The sequence below is a fragment of the Peromyscus leucopus genome, unplaced genomic scaffold (assembly GCF_004664715.2).
Source record: "Peromyscus leucopus breed LL Stock unplaced genomic scaffold, UCI_PerLeu_2.1 scaffold_1050, whole genome shotgun sequence".
In the NCBI taxonomy this organism is placed as follows: Eukaryota; Metazoa; Chordata; class Mammalia; order Rodentia; family Cricetidae; genus Peromyscus; species Peromyscus leucopus.
The window spans coordinates 133-12,711 of NW_023504172.1; the positions used below are offsets into that span (position 1 = coordinate 133).

General features: G+C 53.1%; 1 pseudogene; it reads left to right on the forward strand.

Annotated features, from left to right (window-relative positions):
* Positions 1-4,762: 4,762 nt before the first annotated feature.
* Positions 4,763-9,433, forward strand: LOC114684760 (annotated as a pseudogene).
* The last annotated feature ends 3,146 nt before the right edge of the window (positions 9,434-12,579 follow it).

Below are 12,579 nucleotides of genomic sequence, written 5' to 3' on the forward strand. Positions count from 1 at the left end.
GCTAGGATCAAAGGCATGAGATCCCACGTGCTGGGATCAAAGGTGTGAGCCACTGCCTCCGGCTCTGATTTTCTTTTAGACTGGTTCAATCTTGTGTAGTCAGAGATACTTGATCTTCCTGCTTCTCTTCCCAACTGCTGGGATTAAAGGTGTGTGTGCCACACTGCCCTGCTGCCTCTATGGTTAACAAGTGGCTAGCTCTGCCCTCTGATCTCCAGGCAAGCTTTGTCAGAGCACAAACAAAATATCATATAACACACTTTTACACACACAATAAAATCAATCTTTTTTTAAAAAAGGAAAAAAGTTAAGACAGTCCTATTCAGACAGATAACTAACTGTTCAAGGACATGGGGAGGAGAGTCGATCCACATATCAAGGGAAGAACTTCAGGAGGGGCAAGCCTTGCCCCACTGTGACCTTAGATTTCTAGCCTTGGGCTTTGAGAAAATTAATTTCTGCTGTTCAAGTCACCAGGTCTGTGATATCTGTTATGACAGTTCAAATAAACAATATAATAACTGCTCTCTCTAATGAGAAGGAAAAGCCAGGTGGTGGTGGTGGTGCAGGCCTTTAATCCCAGCACTAGGAGGCAGAGGCAGAGGCAGGAGGATCTCTGTGAGTTTAAGGCCAGCCTGGTCTACAGAGTGAGTTCCAGGACAGCCAGGGATACACAGAGAAACTCTGTCTCGAAAAAAACCAAAGAAGAGTGGGGAGGAAGGGGAAATGTTACATTGTGTCGCTTATTACACAAGTTAAATTTTGGTCTTCCACTTCCATCTATTTTTAGTCAATATTGAAAAATAAATAACACTTCCCTGTGGCATCCAGCAAGTCATCTCAAGAGGAGAAATAACTTGTATCTTACATCTGTCTCGCCTCCACCTCCTCTAAATGCAGCTGGATGCGTCCAGTGTCTCCCTGAGTGCTGTGACTACTGACAATCCATGAAGAGCTGGAAACTCTTCCACCGAGAGGTGTGCCCACCACACGGCTTCGTAGTTATTTGCCTACTGTTCTATCGATCAAGTGCCATTTGATCTTTTTGGCACATTTTGTTGGATAAAAAATGTAAACATCAAGTCGTTCTTGACGGCAATTTGCTGGGTATGGTGGTGGGTTTCATTATTGAGGGCCTTGTACCCAGGAAAGCACTTGGCTGTAGCATGCATTGCTTCATTTAGCACTACTGCCTCTATTTCTTAGTAATAATTAAAGATTCAATAGATGTCTATTCCCCTAAAATCTCTTGAAACAGCTGATCTCCCCGCCCCCTTTTTTTTTCTTAACTGATTGCTTTCAAACGCACACACGCACTAGGAACCACTTTCAAACTTCAGAAGCTGCAGGGAGGTGGCTTGTCCCCACTGTTGTAAGGAATTTTCCTGCCACACGGGACTCCCCGAGGAGCCCAGAAGATCAATGTTGGCTTCCTTGGAGAGGAACCGAAGCCACAGTCTCGCCACCCATCCCAAAGGGGCCAGCCTCTCCACTGCCTTCCCCTGGTCTTGAGGCAAGTTTCCAAACCCAGGCTGCTGTTCTGGAAGGTGTTCCTAAGAGCACAAAGCCAAGAGGCAAGGCAAGGAGCCTCCTCCCTTTCTATCTGGAATGCTTGGCCTCTGAGGACACCTGCCCAAGCCCTGAGAGCCACCTGACAGAGGAAAAGAAACAGGAATTCTGCAATTAGATCACCTGGCTAACCTACAGCAGGGAGAGGTTCGGAGAGACCCTGAAGGGACACTGAGGAGTATGTAGATCCACAAGAGGCAGAAGAAAAGCACTCGACTAAAGCTCAGGGCAAAAGGTTAAGGGGGTAGATGATTTCTGAGAAGGGGGGGTAGGCGGAGTTTCTCTGTCCCAACTGCCTGCTCCCAGATAACTGGCAGCCGTTTAACCGACTCGGTGATAATATAAATTATAAATGCGTGGCCAATAGCTCAGCCTTGTTACTAATTAGCTCTTACAACTTAACCCATTTCTATTAATCTATGTGCTGCCCCAAGGCTCGTGGCTTTTACTACTATCCCATTTTGTGTGTCCAATGCTCTATCCATCTGGCTGGTGACTCCTCTGACTCTCCTTTCTTCATCCCAGTATCCATAGTCTGGTTTTCCCACTTAACCTCCTGTCCAGCTATAGGTATAGCTTTTTATTAGTGAATGAGAGTGATACTTTTTTTTGTTTGTTTTTTGAGACAGGGTTTCTCCATGGTAACTTTGGAGTCCTGGAACTCACTTTGTATACCAGGCTGGCCTGGAACTCAGAGATCTGTCTGCTTCAGCTTCCCGAGTGCTGGGATTAAAGGCATGCACCACCACTGACCGGCTTATAATATATATCTTAGTGTACAAAGATTGTTCCACAGCAAAGGGGTAAACCAGAGGACATCTGATAAATAGCAAGGACCTTGGCAGAATGTGAAGATGGATAAGAGTGGAAGCAGGGACTAGAGGCAAACTGGATCTGGAGCAGTGGCTGAGGAAGGTGACCAAGAGCATTCTTCAGGTTTCTGCCCCATGCCAGATGTTGGATTCCAGAGCCCTCCCTAAATCCAATGAGAGTTGTCTCAAATAAGGCCATTCCCAGGCACTAGGTTAGAATGCACACATCTGTTTGACCTGTGACTGGCAGAAAAGGAAAGGAAAAGCACTGAGGCTCGGCAAATGTTGCCACTTCAAGAGTCCCTTTGAACCACCCACCTAACCTTTCATGCATCCTCTCCAGCACATCATCTCTCACACCACTGATGAGGCCTGGTGTGTGCTGAACACTGTCCGTGCACCAAGAGCAGACACTCTACCCTTGCCACTCTCCAGCATGGACAGATGAAGCAGAGCAACACATGCGGGTCAAGTGCCAAAGGTCAAGTGCCAAAGGTCACGGGAAAAATTGTGAGGCTGGGGAGGAAAGGAGCTGTGCAAAGATGGAGCCCAGGAAAGTCTTGTCTGAGAGATGACACTGGAGTCAAGACCTGGAGGACGGGGACTCAAAGGATGACAGAAAGTGTATTCTGTGCCTAAGACAGTCGGAGCAAAGAGCCTGCAGGGATGGGCCTGTCAAGTCCAGCAAACAGTCAGAGCCCAGGGCAGGTTTGCCCACCACAAAGGCTGCTTATGAAAAACAGTGGTGAGGCTGGGCATGGTGGCGCACACCTTTGATCCAGCACTTGGAGGCAGAGGCAGGCAGATCTCTGTCAGAGGCCAGACTGGTCTACAGAGTGAGTTCCAAGACAGCCAGGGCTGTTACACAGAGAAACCCTATCTTGAAATATCAAAACCACCAAAAAACAAAACCAACCAAACAACGCCCCCACCCACCCCCCAAAAAAACAGTGGTGGCAGAGGTCATGTGGGATGGAGCCTAAGGGAAGCCTGTGTGGGCATCCAGATGCCCTCTCCCCGATGGTTCTTAGACAACACGTGTTTCTGCCAACACTAATGTATGAACGCCACTAGCCTTGGCATTGTGGATTGTTTTTACGATTTATTTATATGTCTATAATAGTGAGTGACTGCATATATGTACGTGTACCACTGTGTGTGCTTGGTACCCATGGAAATCAGATGAGGGCATCAGATCTCCTGGAAGTGGAGTAACAGGTAGTTGTGAACAGTCTTGTAGGTGCTGGGAATTGAACATGGGTTCTCTGTTAACGGATGAGCCATCAGTGTTGTGGGGTTTTTAATTGGGTTCCAGCGTGTCTGAACCCTCAAGAGGCTCTGCTAACACTGTGTGGTACAAGGCTCCTCCATTTACATGCGCAGACTCTCCAGTGCGGCTAGGGCCCCAGTTTAAAAGACGTTAATAGGTGGATCCAGGGACTTGGGAATTAATTGTCTTCCAAGCATTGGCCCCTTTCTGGTTTCTGTGGGCAGCCCTTTTTCAGATTAGGGTGGATAGGCACCAGGACCAGCTGCAGCATTCTGAGCAAGCTATGCTAGAAGTCAGGAGCAGAGGGAGCAGAGCTGGTCAGCGCCCAGCTGGTGTTTACATCTGGACGGCAGGCAGGCAGGTTAATAGCTAGGAAGTGTGAGAGTGAGGGTGGATAAAGGTTTCGGGAATTCTGCTGGAAGTGGCAGGTGAGACGTGCTCCGTCTTCGTGTTCTCACTGCAAGGAGCCACAGTGGAAAGGAGAGGGTCACATGGGGGTGGGGGAGAAACTTGCCATTATGCAAAGTGGGCTTATTCACTGAAAGAGAAGCACGGAATTCTGGGACAGGGAGAGAGGTGGTCAGGGTTTAAATGCATCCTGTCAGTTTGCTGGTGCGTTCATCCGCCACCTTTAGTGGTGCTCTCCTTGTGTTCCCTTGGCTACCGGAGGGGAGAGCTGGTCCCACTTCTGAAACCTTATGGCCTCCAGCCACTGAAGTGCCTGCCCCCAAATGCCCTTGACCCTTGCTGCCCCATCCAGGCTCTCGGACCCTCTCCATCGGGCCGAGTTCAGGACATATGTGATAGGATGCAGTGCAAAAAGAACTGGCTCCGAGGTTAACCAGAGTGGTTCCCGAGGAGGCCAGCCACGGCGGCGTGCTGCGCGGAGAGAGAGCACAGCTCCTAGGATAGCTAGGAGAGGCCTCCGCAGGAATGGGCGGTGCCTTTGAGGGGCGCGTCTCTCCGGGGCGGAGCTTTTGGGGGAGCAGGCGTGGTCTGGTGGACGAGGCGTGTCCGGGGCGGGGCTCTGCCGCCCTCGGTCGAGCTGCTCTCCAGCACCGGCCCGCAGAGGGCTCCGGAGGGGCGGGGCAGCTCCTCCTCGGTCCGCTGCGAGCCCGCACCTCCCAATTTCCCGGAGCCGAGGAGGGCTCGCGGCGGCTGCTTCGCTGGGCTCCAGGTTGGGCTGCCGGGCTCTGGGCCAGGGCGGGCGGGAGCGGGGCGACGGCTTGCGCGGAGGGCGGCGGCCTGGGCCCGCCGAGCCATGGCGGCCCCGGAGCCGGCGCCGAGGCGAGGCCGGGAGCGCGAGCGGGAGCGGGAGGACGAGAGCGAGGACGAGAGCGACATCCTGGAGGAGAGCCCGTGTGGCCGCTGGCAGAAGCGGCGGGAGCAGGTGGGGCAGCGGTGCGGGTGACGCTGCCGTCCCATAGCCTAAGGCTGGAAGCCACGGGGCCGTGGTGCCCGGGCAGCCTGACGGTCTCCCTGATGCCCTGGTGAGAAACCCCCGTTTCTTGAACACCGGTGTCATCCTGGGACCACCTCCACGTGCCTCTTGGACCCCCCCGCTACCCCTCTGGGGATCGTCCCAGCCTCTAAAACCTGCTTCACATCCTGGTCCCCCTGGACACGACCCCTATCCTCCTAGAGGGTAGATCCCCAGCCTCAGCACCCCCAGCTCTCAACACTGAGCTGGGCAGGCTGGCAGCACATTCATGGTTGGGGGAAGGTTGTGACAGGGACCACGTCCACACCCTGGCTCTATTCGTACCAAGACACACATCTTCCCACCTAGGTGAACCAAGGAACATGCCGGGGATCCAGAGCACCTTTCTGGCCATGGACACGGAGGAGGGGGTAGAAGTGGTGTGGAACGAACTCCACTTCGGGGATAGGAAGGCCTTTTCGGCCCATGAGGTGAGGCCTGTCCATACCCCCCTTTGCTCCATGTCATGATTGCCCCACGACCATCCTCCTTCCCTAGGAGAAGATCCAGACCATGTTTGAGCAGCTGGCGCTGGTGGACCACCCCAACATCGTCAAGCTGCACAAGTATTGGCTGGATGCCTCTGAGGCCCGCGCGAGGTGAGCTAGGGCGGGTGTAGGCGGAGTGAAGCCACAGGCTGGGTGGGGCAGCATGGGACCCACCCGCAACGGCGGAGCCCGCCTGCCGCAGGTCATCTTCATCACAGAATACGTGTCGTCTGGCAGCCTCAAGCAGTTCCTCAAAAAGACCAAGAAGAACCACAAGGCATGAACGCCCGGGTATGGGGAGTGGGCTAGGGACTGAAGGAGTCCCGCAAAAACTTAGGGACAGTAGTGGGGCGGGGGACTCGGAGTGGCCGCGGGACAGGAGCGGGGGAGCGGGCGGGCTCCACAGGCTCAGCAGCCTTTTGGTGCCCCCGACGGAATCGTGCGTCCGCTGCCAGGCCTGGAAGCGCTGGTGTACGCAGATCCTGTCGCACTCAGGTGAGGACCTGGCTTGCCCACGCGCTTGCCCCTGCCCTGCACCTTTCCGGTACCCTCTGACCGGTTCTTCCTGCCTCCCTCCCTCTATGCTTGCAGTTTTTTGCACGCCTGCAGTCCCCCCATCATCCACGGGAACCTGACCAGTGACACCATCTTCATTCAGCACAATGGCCTCATCAAGATCGGCTCCGGTGCTGGCGAGGCGGGCGGGACAGGGGGCCGGTTGGGGAAACCTGCGGGACCCAGGGCAGAGACTGCCCAGTGTGCCAGCCTGCTGACGCCTGCTTTTTCTCTCCGCGTTGGCCATTGCAGTGTGGTACCGCATCTTCTCCAATGGTGCGTGGGGCCTCTGGGGTGTGGGGACCATGGGAGAACTGGTCTGCTCAGCCCCACGCTCTTCCTTAGCACTTCCTGATGATCTACGGAGCCCATCCCGCGCTGAGCGGGAGGAACTTCGGAACCTGCACTTTTCCCACCAGAGTATGGCGGTGAGTCTTAAGGGGCTCTAGGGCACCTGACTGCTGGCACATCCGACTGACCAGCCCTGCCTTGTTCTTCCCATTTCGAAGTCAACGATGGGACTGCAGTGGACATCCTTCTCCTTTGGGATGTGGTGCACTGGAGGTACCTTCCGCTCTCTGCCTAGCCTCTTCTCCTCTGGGCTCCACCCATCTCACCATGTCCAATCTGTCCCTGTACCCAGATGGCTGTACTGGAGATCCAAGCCAATGGGGATACCCGGGTCACAGAAGAGGCTATTGCTCGAGCCAGGCACTCACTGAGTGACCCAACATGCGGGTGAGCAGCTTACCTTGCCCCTCTGGGGCTGGCTGCAGGTGCCTCAGCTTGCCCTTAAAATGCTTTAGGCAGGCTAGAAGGTATAGCTTGCTCAGTCAGTGCATCTGAAGGTCTACCAGCTGCTGCTCTGAGGCCTACCTGGGAAAAAAGGACTTCTGCGAGCTCACAAAGTTCACAAGGTGAATGGAAGTGGAGCGTGTGGGTGTTTGGGCCCAGAGCTTACTGCCTGTCCTCAAGTTTACAGCATCAGATGCTGAGCTGCTAATGGGATGCCTTCTCTTCTGTGCATTCATACAGGAAGGCTCTTGCAGCATCACGGGGAGGGAGGATGTGTGATTGGACCTGAGGGGTCTAGGGTCTTCAGGGACCCCCTCTAGAGCGAGGGTTTTCCACCACCTGCCTTTCCTCTCTACACCTAGGAATTCATCCTCTCCTGCCTGGCCCGGGACCCTGCCGCCGGCCCTCTGCCCACAACCTTCTCTTCCACCGAGTGCTCTTTGAGGTGCACTCGCTGAAGCTGCTGGCAGCTCATTGCTTCATCCAGCACCAGTGTGAGGGGCAGAAGCGCTGGGGTGGGCCAGGAACCTGGGGTGAGAACATAGAAGGGTCTTTGCAGGACCTTGGCTTGGGTCCACCTCCGGAACGTTCTTATGGTTCACAGACCTCATGCCTGAAAATGTGGTAGAAGAAAAGACCAAGGCAATGGACCTCCACGCAGTCTTGGCTGAGATGCCCCAGCCCCATGGACCCCCAATGCAATGGCGGTGAGCAGCGACCACATGAGCCCCGCCCCCCCTTGCTAGCTGCCTGGCTAGCCTTTGGCCTGACTTCCCTATGTCCCTCCCTCCCACCCTATTCTAGGTACTCGGAGGTCTCCTTCTTGGAGCTGGACAAATTCCTAGAGGATGTCAGGTGAGAGCCGGCGTGAGACGAGGACAAGCGCTGTCAGGCCTGAGCCCCCGGTTATCCGCTGGTGTACCTCTAGGAATGGGATCTATCCACTGATGAACTTCGCGGCTGCCCGGCCCCTGGGACTTCCCGTGTGTTAGCCCCGCCCCCGGAGGAGGCCCAGAAGGCCAAAACCCCGACGCCAGAACCCTTTGACTCGGAGACCAGGAAGGTGAGCCCCAGCTCCCGCTGCCCTGTGCTGCCCCTCAGAATTGTCCACAGCCACACAATGGGGGCCTTGCCCTGGCGCCTGTCTTCCCCCACGCCAGTTCTCTTCCAGGCTGCCAGAGACCAAACCAAGCTGACCCCTTGGTGGAAGCCGTAATCACACTGAGACACCCATTTCCCCCCCAGAGGCTTCCGTCTGGCTTTTGCAGCCCTTTTTCCCATCCTGTTGCATGCCCGTCCCAGAGGCTTTGGCCACCTCCATTCCTCATCTGGATCCAGAGCATCACCCTTCCTTCCTTCCTTCCTTCTTCCTTCTTCCTTCCTTCCTTCCTTCCTTCCTTCCTTCCTTCCTTCCTTCCCACAGTGCCCCTAAGTTCAAAGGCCAGTAGCCAAAGTGTCCTGGATCCTGGTTGCCCAGGAAGCCCCAGCCTCCTGGCCTGCTCCTGAGGGCACCTTGCTTTTCTGTACAGTCACATCCTGGATACAGCGGTGTGCGCTCTCTCTCTCTCTCTCTCTCTCTCTCTCTCTCTCTCTCTCTCTCTCTCTCACATACACACACACACACACACACACACACACACACACACACCTCAGTGCTGGTGCAGTGAGATGAGCTTTCTGGACTTCCCTTGGAGAGGTTTACCATTTGGGGGCTCTGCCGGTTCTTCTGGGCTCCTTGGCTAGGCTCCTCAGACATTTGGTGTATGTGCTTGGCTGAGGAGCCAATGGGGCGAAGCTGCCATCTGTGGGATTATGACTGAACGCCTCTAAGCTGTGCACACTGTGGCTCATACAGCTTCCTGCCCTCAGGTGGTCCAGATGCAGTGCAACCTGGAGAGAAGTGAGGACAAGGCCCGGTGGCACGTGAGCAAGGGCCCTGGGCGGGACGAGGGGAGAGAGATGGGGAGGTGTCCACGCTGGCTCCACCCTGACCATGCCATCTCATCCACAGCTCACTCTGCTTTTGGTGCTGGAGGACCGGCTACATAGGCAGCTGACCTATGACCTGCTCCAAGTAGGCTGATGGGGGGACCCGGTGGTTCACTGGGACTCACGCAGGCTCTGGCCGGTGCCACAACTCATTTGTCCTATGTCCTCTCTTCAGCCGACAGTGCCCAGGACCTCGCCGCTGAACTAGTGCACTATGGCTTCTTGCACGAGGTAGGCGGGTATACTGCAGGTCTGGAAGGGTGCAGGGGTGGGCCGAACTGCCCAGTACTCCCATGCCTCCCTACCCATCCACTGCAGGACGACCGGACAAAACTAGCAGCCTTCCTGGAGACCACCTTTCTCAAGTACCGTGGGACACAGGCTTGACCTTCCCAGGCCTGGCAGCCCAGCAGGGATACCAGGGTTCAGGGTTGTCCACTCGGCAAAGAGCCCCATACTGCTCAGAGCTGCCTTCTGCCTGTGTTCCCTGGAGCCAATGAACACAGGCCCTGCTAGTGAAGACACCGCCCCGCCCCACCCGCAGCTTTCTGCAGCAGTCAGGGTCCCTGGGGTGGTGATGGAGCCCCAAGCCTGGATGGGAGTAGAGGATACAGGTCACTTAGGGGAACTATTCCATCTGTTATTGGACAACAACCTAGAAACCTAGGGGAGGAGGCCGAACTCAAAAGTAATAGAGCTCCTTCAGGTGTCAGACACAAATTTGGGCATCAGGCAGACTAGACCTGGTTGGAGAATCAGAGGTTAGGGAGCTTAGAGTTGGACCCATGGCCGGCAAACTCCCCGGCCCCACCCAGACCAGTCCCAATCCCGTGCAGACCTGCCTGAGTCCTCTCTCCGATCTTCCACAAACTTGAGACCAGGACCTGTGTCCTCCCCAAAGTCCTCCAGCAGGGTCTTTCTGGTCTTCATTCCTGAGGGCTCAGAGGTCAGGTGTCCTCTGCACCTCCTCCCTGGGGAAGTTGTGTGGGAGCTCAGAGGCTCCTGGCTCCCTCTTTCTCCCCAACCAACTTATCTCAATCTTACGCATTTCAAAGTTCCTGATAGATACTTCCCTCACAGCCACCCTGATTTCTTGGTTCTTGAACTGCTGTCTTCCAACTTCAAATTTAAAGTCTTAAATGTTTTTAAACGTATGTATAAATTTTATGCCTTCAAGTTCCTTTTTAAACACTTCTTCGTATGTGAAACCAAGAAAGCTCACTACTGTGTTATAAATAGTTCCACATTGCTGCTGTCACACTCATGCCTAAACTGGTGGCTTGGGACAACACAAACACAGTTCTGTACATCAGAAGTTTGATACCGGCTCTCACTAGATTAAAACCTGGGCATCAGTGGCTAAGTTCCTTCCTGGGAGGTGGGGGTGGGGTGGGTGGGTGGGGGGCTCACCTCTGCTCCTTCACGCTATTGGCAGGAATTCATCCCCTGCCGTGGTAAGGCAGAAATTCCTACTTTTTACAGCCGCCAACTAAGAGCCCTTCTCAGCTTCTAGAAGCCACCAACTTTTCTTAATTCTCCTTCCACCTGCAAGACCAGCAGCGTCAGGTTGAAACCTCTCTCATGGACTAGGTGTCTGGTTTCCCACTGCCTGGAAGGTTGGGGCCTTTTGTGAGTAGGTTGAACCACCTAGATAATCTAGAATGCTGTCCCTCTCAGGGCCTGTAGATGGATCACACCTGCAGAGTACCTTTTTCATGGAGACTAGTCATCCTGGTTTTGGTGCTTGGAGAATGGGCGTGGGCACAGGCAGGGTGGGGGCGTGTTGTGTTGCCTACCATATCATCTTAACCAAAACCTAAACCTAAAATAAAGCCAATTTGTCATGGGACACTTAATAAAGCGAATGAACACTTGATTATGCATGGTCTGACATAGTTTATTTGGAAAATCCATTACAGATTGTACAAGTGATTAAACTGAACTTGAAAGCATCAGTGCTGTGCTTTATCTTGTCTCTGTTCAGCTTATCTTTAGAGATAAGATACTGTGTTGCCATGTAGCCTGGCTTGCCTGGAGCTTAGTATCCAGACCGGGCCTCTGCTGGGTTTATAGGTGTGAGCCATCATGCCTTACTGCATATTGTTTTAGAAGTAGAGTTGTTGGGGGGTGGGCAGGGTCAATAGTAAATAATGAATACAGTTGTCTACCCTGATTTTCCACAAATTCCAGTCTCTTAGCCTCAGCCTGGAACTCACGCTGTAGACCAGGCCTGCCTCAAACTCACAGAGATCTGCCTGTATCAGACTCCCCAGTGGTGGCATTAAAGCTGTGTACCACTACGCCAGGCCACAAGCATGCTTTTGGTTCTGTTTCTTGTTTTTTTTTTTTTTTTTTTTATATGTTAGGTGTGCCCACATGGCAACTTGTAGGGCTCATCACCTGCCCACCCTCTGACCCAGCATCATCCAAGTTTGATGGGCATCACAGCTATCTGAATTTTGTAGTGTAGGTCTCCGCAAGGAACAAGGTGTCCTAGGTTGTATTTTGTTTCTTGCACAACTTTTTGTTTTCTCTGAAGTTAATAATTTTCTTTTTTGCTTAGTTTTTAGAAAACATTCATTTTGGTGTGTGTGTGTGTGTGTGTGTGTGTGTGTGTGTGTGTGCAGCCATACCACAGAAGAGGTCAGAGGGCAATCTGTGGGTGCTTGCTTTCTTCCACCATGGGTTCAAGGACTGAACCCCGATTATCAGGCTTGGTGGCAAGCCCCATGCCTGCAAAGCCCCTCACCATCTCTCCTCCTTAGTTTTCTGTATGTGTCTGCCATTAAGTCATCATGGGGGTCCTCTCTCAATATTTAGGACCAAGTACAACTGACCACTATTCCTCTTTACTGGCTCTCCACTGTGAGGGCCTGGTGCCTCGGGCTGCTTGTTCTGCATGGTGGCTCAGTTGCTGGCATGTGTCGTCCTGCACCAGGATTCTACTGCACGCTGTTCTCTTTTCTCTGGGTCCAGTGCATTCCTCTTCCTTTATTTTACCCCCCTCCCCACCCCGAAAAGGAACAGCCTTCAAAGTGCCCCAGAAAAATACATGGGAAATTATGGAATCTTTGCCTGTGTGTCCTTATTCTAATCTTCTACATGACTGAAAATGTACCGAGGTACAAGAAGTTTGCTTAGCTGAAAACCCTTTCTGCTCAGGACGCAGGGTGTCAGGTTACGTACATTCTTCTAGTTCCAGGAATTGCCATGCTTCTGAATTCTGACCTTTGTGTAAGAGCTCTTCTGTCTCTCCTGTCTTTGCCTGCTGTTTTGGAAATTATCAGAAACTCACCATTGGAAGAAGAAGAAGAGGATGGGGAGGAGGGGGAGGAGGAGGGGAAAATGACATTTTAGTAAATTGTTTATGACTTCTCTATTTCCTAGATAAATTATTGAGATGTACATTTGTATTTTCTATTGTTCTACATTTATTTATCATGTGTTTATGTGTATACACTTACATGAGAGGGCTCAAAGGCAGAAGTGATTACTTTTTTTATTTTCTTATTTTTTTGTTTTTAACACATCTCAATTGCAGTTTCCTCTCCCCTCCCTCCAGCCTCCCCAGTCCCCCAGATCCACTGTTCCTGTTTCCCTTCAGAAAAGAGCAGGCTTCTC